Raw genomic sequence first — 12867 nt, forward strand, 5'->3', positions numbered from 1 at the left:
CAGAAACCATCTCACTCTCTGGGCTTCCTCCCCATGTGTTTGATCAGGACGGGCACTGTAACCTTGCCTAACTTGCAGGGTCGTTTAGATTGTTGAAGTAACACTGGAGGCGGGAAACTGAGGCTCAGTGGGAGAAAAGATTTTCGAAGGTCATCCACCTTTTCATTTGCCTGTTTATGTGCCAGGCTGTGGGGATTCAGCTGGGAACAACTTGTTGGGGGCAGATGTTCTAGTAAACAATGAAACCAGTAAGTGAACCAGATAATCAAAATAAAGGAAATAAAGGGGTTTTCGAGAGTCAAGGCAAAGGTGGGGAGGAGACGGCCCCTGCAAGACCTGTCCACGACAGGTCATTCCAGCAGAGACCTGGACGTTGGGGAGCCGTCCGACGAGGCCCTGGAGGGTTGTCATCAGCCCAGTGGCTGCGGAGCCAGGAGGCCCCCTGGACCGGGCCAGGGCGCTCCCAGAGCCCTTGGAGGCGCGGCGGGCGCGGGTCTTTGTCTCCTTGGTTCTCTCCACAGCCTCTCCGACCCCCAGCGCTGTTCCTTCTTTGACCCCGAATAACTTGTTGGTTTCCCCCGGGCTTTGTTTCCGGGGGTCAACGCCCCCGAGACGCCAGGCAGCCGCCCCGGGCCCTCGTGGGTCCTGCATCTGACACCCCTTCTGGCCCCCGCCCCCTACCCGCTCAGAGACCGGGGTCAAAGGCAGCTCCGCGTCACGTGGTCGCAGAGCAGCACCGAATCGGCCGGGAGAGCCGAGGGAGAATCCGGGTGGAAGCCGAGAAATCCAACCCCGATAGCAGCTCGGGGTCCCGCCCCGGCCCCCGCCCCGGGGCGCTCGCCTCACTCCGGACTGCCGCCCGGGCCTCCGGAGCCGATCTCCGGCTGGCACCCACGCTTCATCACGGGATCGAGCCCTGCTCCCACGGCCGCGATTCAGGGAGGTAGGCGCCGGAGCCAGAAGGGGTAAGGGGAGATGGGTTGGGGACCCTCCGCCCGCGGATTCGCCCCTTTGTGCTCCGCGGGCCCGCAGGGTGCGAAGCAGCGCGCCCCAACTTCCAGTCTTCAAGGAGACCCCTGCCTCGCGGCCGCGGGAGGAGGGGGAGCCTGCGAGCTGCCCCAGGGCAGTACCGGGGGCCGCCGGGACTGGGGGCTGGGCACCGGGAGGGAGGGGACGGGGGAGGAGAGCGAGCCGGAGGCGGAGCGGGCGGCGGTGGAGGCGGTGGCGCGGTGCAGGGGTGGGAGCGGCGGGTGGCGACCGCGAAAGGGTTAACCCGGGTCCCGGCCAGAGCCCAGCGGCGCACGCACCGCTAAGGGACCCAGGCGTCCGGCGGCGCGCTGGGAGCGCCCCCTCCCCCGCGTGGCGCCCCATCCGTGGCAGGTAAGAGGCTGGGAGGGCCGAGGCCGGCCAGTCCCCTGTCGCGCAGCCGGCGGGGCCCGAGCCCGGCGTGCAGGCCGCGCGGGGCCCAAGCGGCCGCCGGCGCAAGTTTGGTGCGGGCGGGCGCCGGGCGGGCGAGTAGAGTCTGCCGGGCCCCGCGCTAGGGGTGGGAGGACAAAGGGGTGGGGGACCGCGCGGGGGCCGGGGGCAGGCCGGGGTGCGGGCGAGGGCAGCGCGGCAGCTGTAGGTCACGGATAATGTCACTCACGAGGAATGCCCCCTCCCCCTCCCCTACTCCCGAACAGGGGAAACTTTTGTCTGGCGAGGGAGGGGGTTAGAGGCCGGTCCCCGCTTCGGGTAGGGTAAGGCAGCCGGACCGGTTTTCTCCCGGCTGAGAGCGGCCTGGCCTATAGCTCCCCTCCTCCCTCAGGTTCTCGGGAGCCAGAAGCCCCTGCTTTGAACGCTGCCCTTTAACACCCTGGGACAGGGTGAGGAGGGGGCGCCCATGGACTCCTGGGTCTGGGACAGGCTGGGAATCCGGGGACTGGCCTCTTTCCCAGATTCAAACACCTGGGTCAGCCAGGAGCTATGCCAGGGCCAGGGGATACAGAACCCCAGCTCCCTTCATGCCCTAGTGCTGCTACGCCCTCCACCCCCCAAAAAAAGCATAGGGAATGGCCTGGGGCAGTATTGGCTCCTGATCTGAGGTTCAGACTGACCTGGGTGTCTGTCACTTTCCAGCCGGCTGACCTTGGACTGATTTCTTACCTTCTAGCCTCAGTTTCCTCACCTGTGGAATGGGCAAAATATAGTATCTGCCAGAATAAGGATGAAATGAGAACCCGTGGGACTTCAGTAAACAGTGGCATGTTTGTATTCAGCAAGTATTTATTGCATGTTTACTATGGGCCAGGCACTGAGCTAACTGCTTTACGTATACGATTTCATTTAATTCTTCAACGTTACTGTTAACCACATTTTACAGAGGGGGAAACTGAGGCAAAGAATAGCAAAGGTCACGCAAGTGGGAAGTGGATTTGACTCCCTCCCCCAGCGTAAGTTTCAGCTAACATAACAGGACTCTACCAGATCCTGCTATGACTGAGCTCACAGTTTCATGTTCAGTTGAAATTATGAGGACACCTGCCTCCTCTCCCCAGTCCCCTTACCCCCAAGGGATGCTCCTGCCTGGCACTGGTGCCAGTGACGTCTTGTGCACTGGCTCTTGTTGTGGGAGGCTGGAGCAGGAGGGGACATCGGTTGGAGCCTGGGCCTGGAGCTCTGTGATGGTCCAATTTCTGTTGCTGGCTGGGCCCATGGCAGGAACGCTCTCCCAGTGCGGGTGGTACAGGGAGGAGCCCGTCTCCCTGGCTTCAGCTAGGGACAGCTGGTGGCTTTGTCAACAGACCTCTCCCCAGCACCCAGGGGAGGACAGTGCCTTTCATCTCCATTCGACCAGGTCACTTTCAGATCAGCAGGGGGCAGAGGTAGGGCACAGAAGCAGAGCCCTTGGGGTGATGAGAGATTTAAGGCCACGGGATTGCTCTCTCAGGTGTCCTCCTGTGTGACTCCTCAGCAGGGTCCTCTGTGCTAAACTTACAGGTGGCTCTAGGTGCCCCAGCCCCTTGAGGAGCCTAATGGGGGGTGGACTTGGAGCCAGCATCAGGACTGCAGAATCCTGATGGAAAATGCATGTGTGTGTAGGTTTCTGAACCTAGAGCACACTATGGGTTCTCCGTAAATACCCTGCGAGTGAATGTGGGGTGGGCCAGACTTGCAATGCCGTGGGTGCCCTGTGCTGGCCCAGTCTCTTCGTGGAGGTACCATCTCATGGCTGTTGATCAAGCTTTCATTGGGGGCTTTGAGTAATTTTTTTTAAGAAATAGAGAGCAAATTATTTGCTCATAAATCCCATCTTAAAACAATGCAGTGGAGTAGATAATGAATGAAGGAAGTACGTACTTGGGAGAGGAAAGTTCGTGCGTTGCTGCTCTAACTGCTCTGAGGGCTGTTCCAGCCCTGCACCTGGGATTTGCAGGGTCTGAAGGCTTTTCCTGAGCCTGGGAATAGGGGCCTCATGCGCTGACAGTTCACTTTCAGCTTGTAGGAATATGAGTGGAAATTCCACTACTAGCTGGACTTTGAGGGGACTCAGGAGTGTGGGGGAATGAGTAGAGGGGCCAGAAGGCAGAAAGGGGTGCTGAGGGATGGGGATGACCCTTGGCATGTGGTCATACTGTCCCTGTCATCATGATCAGAGTAGGGGGGAGGCCTCAGGGAGCATCAACAGGTGAAGGGAAGGAGCCAGAAAGCAAGACAAGATGGGTAGTGAGCCTCCTGTCAACAAGGGGTATGCAAGAACAGTTTTACAATCACAAGTGGAAGTCGAGAGTATGAAATCATAGGTTGCGGGTTGGCCTACAGGCCACCTGAGAAAGTCTACATCTGAGAAGCTTAGAAATGGGCCCTGGTCTCTCTTGGTCCTGGGCTGTGGACCTGCTTGACCCATCTTCCATACTTAGGGACCAAAGCCAGGCCCGAAGGTCCCTAGAGACTGGGCAGACTTCTGCTGGTGTAGAATTTGCTTTGGGGTATGGCTTGAAATATCCGGAGTGTTTTGAGGACTTGGACATTCTTTACTTGAAATGGAACGTTAGGGTAATTTGTTAACTATGTATGGAAAATGTCTGTGGACAGGGGTGATGTGTACACGACATGGGCTAAAGATGCTGCTGGCTTCTGACTGGAGAGGCTGCTGATCTGATGGGGGAGGGAAATGTGGATCAAGTGATCGGGAAGAGGCAGGATGTGATCAGTGATAGACGGGCTTTGGAAGGTCGGGGGAGGGGAAAGCGCCTCGGTTAGTAATGTCGGTTGTTAATGGCGGCAGGGTTTCCTGGGGGAGGAAGTGTTGGTGTGGCTGCAGGCTGTGGTAAGGGGGGGCAGGGGGAGACAAGATCGGTTGTGGGGAGCTCGCCGTATCTGCTCAGGAGTTTGGATTTTATCCTGCAGCCAGTGGAGAGGACAGAGGGTTGTAAGCAGCTCATTGAGTCGATGCCTGTTACTGTGCCTTGTGCCAGGCTTCTCACAGACGCTCCATTGAAATCGTACAATACCCCTGCAAAGTAGCTGCTGGTGCTGGTAACCCCACCCCCGCCCCATTTTCAGATGGGGAAATGGAGGCTCAGAGTGCTCAAGTCACTTCCAGAGCTGTATTTGAACGCAGGCCCATACTGTTTCTGCCCTATGGGGTTGCTCTGCGCAGGTCATTTGGCCAAAGATGGTGGCAAGGCGGGCTGGGTTGAAAGCAGCCCAGAGATGATGCTCACTGAGCTCCAGCAGAGAGCTGACCCGAGTCTGACTCAGGCCATGGCACTGAAAGGGAGGAAGAGAGGGGCTGCAGGACTTGGTAGCTGCCTTGGGGAATCAAGGTCATCCCAGGTGGTCTAAGATTTGGGGAAGGACCCTTAAGTGGCAGTGTCGCTACTTTCAAGTCCCTGCAGGGCTCTCTATAGGCAGAGGGCATAGTCATGTCCTGTGTGGCTTTTGAGGGCAGAGACAGCACCAAGGGTTACAGGGGCGCTAATGGGAATAAACTGCTTGGCCAGGAAGCAAGGGCCCCATTACTGAAGGTGTGCAAAAAGGCTGGACAGTTGGAGAGGGTGCAGAGGGCCTGTGCCAGGAGGGGCAGGCCTGGGTGAACTGTTTCAGTTCCCATTTTACCCTAGAATCTCAGCATTCGGTGTGTGGGGGTGGTGGTGCTTGGCCCATTTCCACCCTGTTTTTCTCATAGCTTTTTGGAACTGCCCCTTCTTGTACATCTTGGGAAGTTCCCCTTACATGTCGGGGTCCGCCTGGGAGTGTCCTTGCCCCATGGACTACACTCAGCCCAGCTGACCTTCGAGGGGCCCCTTGGCATGTCTGGATCAGCCACCAGAACCTGGGTTGCTGGGAGCTATGGTTTGACAGAGGACTGGAGCCTTCTCCTTCCATTTCCCAGTCTGTGAAATGGGTTCAGCCTCTCTTTCCTCAAATAGGAGGAAATAAGGCTGACTCATGAATCAGGCTGAGTCAGTAGGGGTTGGAGGAAAGGGCTGGTGGGTTTAAAAGTGAGGAGTGGGAGGGGTGGGATGAGTGGGCGGGCAGGGTTATCCCCTTCCTTCCCCAAAGTAGAGGTTAAAGCAGGGTGTCCCGGTGTTGGGGTCCACCAGCAAAGGTGCTTTCTCCCGCCTGCGGGGCTGGTACAAAGCTCTGTCCATCAGCTTTCGCTTAGAGGTTTAGAGCTTGGTAAAAGGAGTGGGCCTGAATGCCTGGGACTGTGGCCTCAGGGCTAGAGCTAGTCTGTCACCAAGGGAGTCACAGAGGTGACGAAGCTCTTATCTATATGGAAGAGAGTGTGTGTTAAGTTGTTCCTGGCCCTTTTGATTCCTGCCTGTTTTATTTCTTAATGCGGATTGGAGTGATCTAATTTTAAAACATGAGTGAACCTTTGTTTTTTGGAGAGCAAGGTATGGAAAGTGGCTGGCTATGTGACTGCAGGGCCCGTTTCTATTTCCCCTCAGCCGTCAAACAGAGCCTGCCACTTTTCCCTCCCTGTGGGCGTCCCATCCCTTCCTGCCTCCACAGCTGCTCAGGGCAAGGATGCTGCATCCCAGTGACCTCCCCTCACCTGCCCCCAAGTCCTCTCCCCCGCCCCGCCAGTGCCCAGCTTCAGTGTCTCTCCTAATTCCTCTGGGGTTGCCTACTCCCTGCGTTCTGTGTGCAGGGCCTATTATCTGGCCCCCTCACGGGCCCGTCACACACCTGACTTTGAATTTTGGTTTCTTAAGCATGTTTCTCATCTCCCCCAGAATCTGTGCCCCAGAAACAGGGGCTGCGTGTGGCCCATTTTTGCACCAGTGGAGGTAGGCAACATTGCAGAGTAGAGTCAAAAGTCCTGGGTTCAAATCTCAGCTCTGCCACCGTTGGCTGTGGGATCTAGAGCAAGTTCCCTAACTCTCTCTGGGCACCGATTTCCTCAACTGACAAAGGAAGAGAGTAAGACTCCTGTTTTGCTAGGGAGGTTGAGTAGATCATCGTAAGAGCCCAGTAAGCAGGAACTCTTACTGGGTACCATGGGTATTATTGTTGTTTGTGCCTGGGAGGTGATCTGTCCTTTCAGAGATGGAGGGAAGAAGACTCTGGGGAGTTTGAGTTCCTGAACTTCCTGTCTAATGGCCTCAGAAGGCTTGTTCAGATGATGAAACTGAGGCCGAGAGATAGGGCAATTGGCATGGGGTGCGGGAGCTGCTGGTCTTATCCAGGAAGCCTGGCAGGATTTCCTCTCGTTGTTACACCTGTTTTTCCTCTTCCCTTCTTTCATCAAGGTTAAGGTGCTCAAGTTCTGTAGGCCCAGCCTGGTGGCCATGTTGGGCGGTATCTAAAACATGTGCCAGATAAGATGGCGTGGCTGGCAGGCCCTGTGGCTGCCCTCACGACCAGGGACCCAAGGCCCAGACTGTGTGCACTGTGGCCTGGATCCTCCAGAGGCTTCCTGGCCAGCCTCCCTGTGCCCTGGGAGGTAGGAGACGATGATGGCAGGGAGAAGTGACCTGGGCCAGGGCTTGGGGTAGGTGTCTAGGACACAGAGCAGAGGCTGGGAGGCAGGCTCTGGAGCCAGATCGTCTGGGTTCAAATCCCTGCTGAGCCACTTCCTACTTGGGGGACCTGGGGCAAGCTGTTTAGTTTCTTCATCTGTACAAAGAGGATCATAACTGTCCCCATCTCATAGCATTTAGAACGTAGTGCAGGGAAGGTGCTTCACGACAAGCTCCTTGGCAATTGTTACAGTCGGTGATGTTACTGACTCAGCCGTGCCTCTCACCCTCCCAACAGCAGATGGAGATAGGTACCGTCTCATCCCCTTTTAGCAGATGGGGTAACTGAGGCTCGGCGAGGTGTACAGCTTTGCCCAGAGAGGTTCAGACTCGGGGGAAGAGGGGTCTCCTGATTTCTGAGGTGCTGCTGTGGCCGGATGAAGCACCAGAAATGAGGAAGCTTCATCAGAGGTATCCAAGAGGGAGGGGCTGTGTCCGGAGGTGTGGAGCAGCGTCCCGGCACTCACGTGGCTGGCATGTGGTGAGGACTCTGGCCTCCTTCAGACCTGAGGTCTGGCTTCACGAGGCAGGGCGTGGATTCCCATCACCCCCAGGCCGGCCAAGGATTGGCCTGTCCAGGCAGGACCAGGGTGGCAGTCGGCAGAGGTTTGCTATAGTCGTTGCGCAGCGGCAGCCACCTCTGGTTTACCCTACTTGCCCAGGCAGAGGCCAGGTGAGGAGAAAGGAATGTCGTCATCGCCGGGCCTTCACTCACGCTGCACACTCTGCCCGGATCCCTTCCTCCTCTCCTGACACCTGGGCAGCTCCTGACACCTGGGCAGCTCCTGCTTTTACAGGAGTGTCAGCATCACCTATTCACGGAAGCTCTTCCTGATTCCCCTGTAGGTGAAGTAGTCCCACCCCAGATACACTGAGTCAGAAACGGCGGGGTAGGGGTTTGGTAGGGGAATGGGAGCTAGCAGTCTGTTTTAAGAAGCCCTCCAGGTAATGTCAATGCATGCTTAAGTTTGAGAAACACTCGGTTAGGTACGCATAATTAAAAAAAAAAATTGATGCTTCTCTCCTTGGGCTGTCAGCGTATCCAGACATCCAGCAAATGTGGGGGAGCCAGAGGAAAGCCCAGTTTGTCTCCATCCTATCTTCAAGGAGCCACCATCTCGTAACAGCTTTCTAACCCCAGGGAAAGCTGTATCACTGTATCTTGTGATACAGTGATGGGGTTCAATAGAACCGCAACCGGATTACAGGAGACAGTGCGGGGGCCACTCGAGGGAGGCAGTATCAGGTGCTGGGGGGGCTGGATAGGTGACAAGGATGGGTGCCAGGAGCAAGCCAGCTGCGTTCTGGGGCTGGGGCCAGCGCTGGGGTCCTGCTTCAGAAAAGGGCATGTTCTGGGTGTGGGGGTGCATGGGTGGGTGATTACAGTGGTCAAATGTCGTCTGAGAGGGCGAAGGGGCCTTAGCGGTCATCAGCCCAGTGGTTTTAAGCATCGATAACTTTAATGATGATGATGCTATAACTGCCACTCCCACTTACTGCGAGCTTCCAGACGCTTGTTGGACACTTCTGGGTCCTCCCCAGAATAGTCCTGTAAAGGAGGCACTAGTATTGTCCCCATGTACAGGTGAAACTACTGAGGCCATCCAGCCCGAAGGTGATCGATCTAGGAATTCTGTCGGATTCTACAGGTGGGACCAGAAGCACGATCTCATTGGAAAAGGGCAGCGGGGGGTTGTCCTGGAGTGTTTGTGTAGCAGGCACAACTGAGACTGGCTTTCTAAAGGTGCAGAAACGTACATTTTCTCTAATGCGTGAAGACGGCTGTGGACGGGGGCAGTGCCGGGACTGTGTTGTGGTGGTTAGGGCTCGAGCCTCCAAGTTCGGGCTTTTACTGCAGTGGCTGTTACTCTCCTTGTCTTATGGATGGGCCACTCGAGGCACAGAGAGAATCAGTGCTACGTTCCAGGTCCCACAAAGAGGGCAAGAGGTACAATCAGAGAGAGAAAGGGGGGGGGGTCTCCTCTAGTTCTAGCACGAGGGATGGAGGTCAGGATCGGAGCCCACTGTCTACCCTGCTGTTCTTTTCTGCCTCAGTGTCCCCGAGGTACTGCCCAGGAGCCCAAGGGCTTTCCTGACGCAGCGTTCCCCTATATTTCTCAGTGGGAAACCGAGAGCTGGGGAGGACCAGGGACTTGCCCGCACAGGCCCACACACTGACAGTGGAGACCAGATCCCAGAGCTGTCTCTGTTCTGACCAGGGAAGGCTTTGTTTCCCGCAAACGGCCGCCCCTCACCTTTGGCAGGCTGGGTAGCTGGAGCCCTCAGGCTGGCCCAGAGCAGTGCTGGGGGGCAGAGATGGGTGTGTGCTGGGGAGAAAGCTGCCAAGGAGGGGTGGGGCAGCTTCCAAGGGGAAGAATGCCAAGAAGCCCAAACCCCAGACGGAAACCAAATGTATTTTCTAGGTCCTGAGAGGATATTTAGAACAATGGAAGTAGGATGGGGGAAGTTGGACTACAAAAAAGTCTTCTTGATATCCTTAAAAAAAAAAAAAAAAAAAGTAAAGTCTTTAGGTTTGACTTTTGTTTTTCTGAAGGATGTTTATGTAACTTCCTGAAGCAGGATCCCAGGGCCCCTCAAAGTTTGTCAGATGCTGTTGTGTCTCTTGACTCAGGCCTTTGGGGCTAGGAAGGACTTGATCGGGTAGTCTCCCCATTTTACAGTTGGTGGAACTGAGGCCCTCCGAGGAGGGAGGTGCCTGCTTGAGGTTGCACAGTGAGGCAGCAGAAGACTTGGGACTAGAGTGTGGGTCTTCCAGTGCCTTGCAAGGGGCTGTTGGCTTGACTTACCACTCCCGGGGGCCCAGCTGGCATGGAGGTTGGACAGGAGCTGTGGAGGGGTCCCCCTGGGAAACACTCTGAGCTGCTGGGTTCGGGACAAGGCCAGGTCTGGTCTGGAGTGAGCTGGGCCCACTGGATGGTGACTTGCATGGTTGGGAGGAGGCTGGGATGGTTTGCATGGTGATGCCACCCCTGTCCAGATGCTGGGGCCCAGCTGTGCGCCTTCTGCCCAGCAGCTGGGATCTGTGAGTCATACCCAGTGGGTGCCGAGGCGAGGGTTATTGTATGTCGTGATTCATTCTGTTCTCCCAGCCCTGAAGGGATGACTAGGCCCTGAGCCTAATTCATGCTCAGGCCTGTGGACTTAAGCGGCGATGCGTTTGGGCTCCAAGTTTACCGATATGAGGGGGACCAGAGGGATTGGGGAAGTCCCTCTCCTCTGCCACCTTCTATCTCTTGATCCTATGTATCCTACGATCTTTACCCATCCATTCTCATCAATGCAGGGATCTGTAAGTCCCCGAAATCATATGCAACATTTTGGAGGCATTTCTGTGCAGTCTTTTTCTGCAGACAGGAGTCCACAGGTTTCATCAGGTTGTCAGGGGACTCAGCGTCCCCGGCAGTGCTGACAAGAGGGCGGGGCTGCATCCTGCACCACAGGCTTGAGAGAAGGCCGGTGAAGAGGCAGTGTGGTCCTAGGAGAAAGGAGCCTGCGGGTAGTGCAGGTTCAGAGTGTGGTCTCAGAGGCCACGGATGGATCCTAAGCCGGTACTGTCACTTGTGAGCTGCGTGACTTGTGAGTTACTGTGTCTGCTTCAGTTCCCCAGTTATACAACGGGAAGAATACGAATAGTTATCTCACGGTGTGATAGGCCTTTAAATAAGATAATGCACGTAAAGAACTTATCCCAGTGCCTGGTACAAAGCAATCGCTTGGTAAAAGTTTGCTATCATTCTCAGTTCCAGCTCTCTGTTAATTTGCGGTGTGATCCTGTTAAGTGTCTTGTCCTGGGGTCTTGGTCTCCCCATCCAGCTCTGCACTCTGTGGTGGGCTTTCCAGGACTCTCTGTTGAACAAGGTTGGAGAGTGGGGTGGGTGGGAGGGAGGGGGAACTCCTCTGCATTCTGGGATTCCCTAGCCCCAACCCCCTCCCTCCCCCCTGCCTTTGTCCTGAAGCAGGGTTATGTAACCAGCCAGGCCTGGCCAGGCAAGACACGGTTCTCAGCCTCATTTTTTTTTTTTTTTTTGTCTCCATTGTCTCTTCCTCTCCCTTCCCCCAATGGAGCTGTTGCATTAACTGACCTGTTCTTCAAGCTCTGGGGATGAAATCGAACCTGTGCTATTCTGCCACCAATTGATTTAGTCCGGAGGTTTGCTGGGCAGGTGGCCCCTCATGGGGACAGACAGAGCTGAGCCTTTGTGCCTGCTTTGGGGACAGAGACAGGGATTCCTTTATAGGAGGAAAGGCAGGTCATAGGCAGGAGGTGGGGGGCTTGTTCCAGCAAGTACACCCACCCCCTCCCCAGGACTCCCTCCCCAGGCGTGCTCTCCCCATCCTTTCAGCCCAGCACTAAGGCCTCCTCTTCCAGGAAGCCTTCCCTGGTATCACAGCTGGAGGGAAATCAGCCTCTGCTGAGTTCCACAGCATGTTCTCTGTCCCTTTTAAGCAAACAGAGGCCACAAACTGGCAGGCCACATCCGCCCCACAGGCACATTTTGCTTGGCCCGTGCCAAAAGTTGCCTACAGGAGATTTTACATAAATATTCCTATTTCTGGCTTTACTTCAAAAATTGGAAGATCAGAAAACTTTGAGCTTCCATTCTCCAGTGGTCGCTACTAGAGATGAAGCACACATCCTCCACTTTGCCCCAACCCCACCCACCACTTTGCATATGGTCTTTCTGGCCCTCTAGGCATGAGTTTGCAACCCTACTCTGATGGCAGGGAATGCTTTCTCTCCTGCGTTGTAGTGTGGTACCTCTTCTGTCTGCTCTGTAGGCTCTTTGAGGGTGGTGCAGGGTGAGGGACTGACTTGTCTCTGCATCCCTTAAAGCACTGTGCTCAGGCTCAGGGCCGTGTATACAGCAGGAGGATAATAAGTGCTTCCTTTATGAACGAAGGGGTGGCAGTGGAGCTCCCCGCCTGCTGTGAAGGTTCCGTTTAATAGAGGCTCTGGATCTGCCTGCCCTGTGGCCCTTGAATCCTCTCCCACATAAGCTGTGGCTGCTTAGCCACTGACCCAGACACCTTCTTAAGCTGCGGATAAACAGTCACTGAAAGTGTCCCCATGCTGCAATACGACCAAGGAGAGGAACATTTCACCTGCAACTGTCCCCACGGTTCACTGTCCCAGAGGAATTGGAGGAGTGCTCAGGGAGAAGGGAGGAGGGGATCAGCAGCCTTCAGAGGACATCGAGTCCAGACCTCTGCATCCTGCGGGGATGGGGGACAGGGACGAGAGGGTCATTTCAGGTGTTTGCTAGACTGGGCTTCCTCTCCTTGGGGCCTTTCTCTGCTTTGTTCTCCTTCTAGAGTAGTGCTTTATCCATTAGCTCCTTTATCCAGCTGTCTGTCCAGCTAAGGTTTATTTCACTCTTTTTATTGAAATCCTAACCATCCCCTGAGGCCAGCTAAGACATCTCCTCCTGGAAGAGGTCTTAGTTGAAAGGCTGCAATTGCTCTGGGTACAAGAAAAACCTGGGAAGCTTCTAAAAAAATGCATATAGATTTCTGTTCCCTGTCTTTGATCGCTTCAGTTTTGGGAACAGTCTCCCTCGCCTTTCAGACAGGAGGGTCCGTAGACACGCTTTGAGGACCCCCAGGGCTGCTAGGGAGGACCCCTGGGTGGCAGTTGTACTCTGTGACATCTATGTGCCCCTTTCCCTCTCTGGGCTCCTCCTTCACCCCTGCACTAACATGCTGGGCTCTTCGCGATGGTTGTGGCTGAAAGTTCCTTGTGAGCCACGAAAGAGGGGATGGGGCAGGCGCCAGTGTCTGGGTGGAGTGAGGACCCCACTCCTGGCCCCACCCTGGCCAGGCTGAGGAGGATTTC

The 12867-nt window shown here is 55.8% G+C and overlaps 1 protein-coding gene across 8 annotated transcripts in view; it reads left to right on the top strand.

Annotated features, from left to right (window-relative positions):
• Window positions 1–722: 722 nt before the first annotated feature.
• Window positions 723–12867, top strand: part of NDST1 (N-deacetylase and N-sulfotransferase 1) — a 57283-nt gene continuing 45138 nt past the window's right edge. For 3 of the 8 annotated variants that reach the window (XM_033096348.1, XM_033096346.1, XM_033096350.1), the window contains exon 1: window positions 723–943. The gene's annotated coding sequence lies outside the window, so the exon portion shown is untranslated. Of the gene's footprint in view, window positions 966–1230; window positions 1381–12867 lie in introns of those variants that run through there. The other 5 variants (XM_033096351.1, XM_033096353.1, XM_033096349.1 and 2 more) reach the window with 3 other exon arrangements.

This window comes from Rhinolophus ferrumequinum, chromosome 24 (genome assembly GCF_004115265.2).
Source record: "Rhinolophus ferrumequinum isolate MPI-CBG mRhiFer1 chromosome 24, mRhiFer1_v1.p, whole genome shotgun sequence".
In the NCBI taxonomy this organism is placed as follows: domain Eukaryota; kingdom Metazoa; phylum Chordata; class Mammalia; order Chiroptera; family Rhinolophidae; genus Rhinolophus; species Rhinolophus ferrumequinum.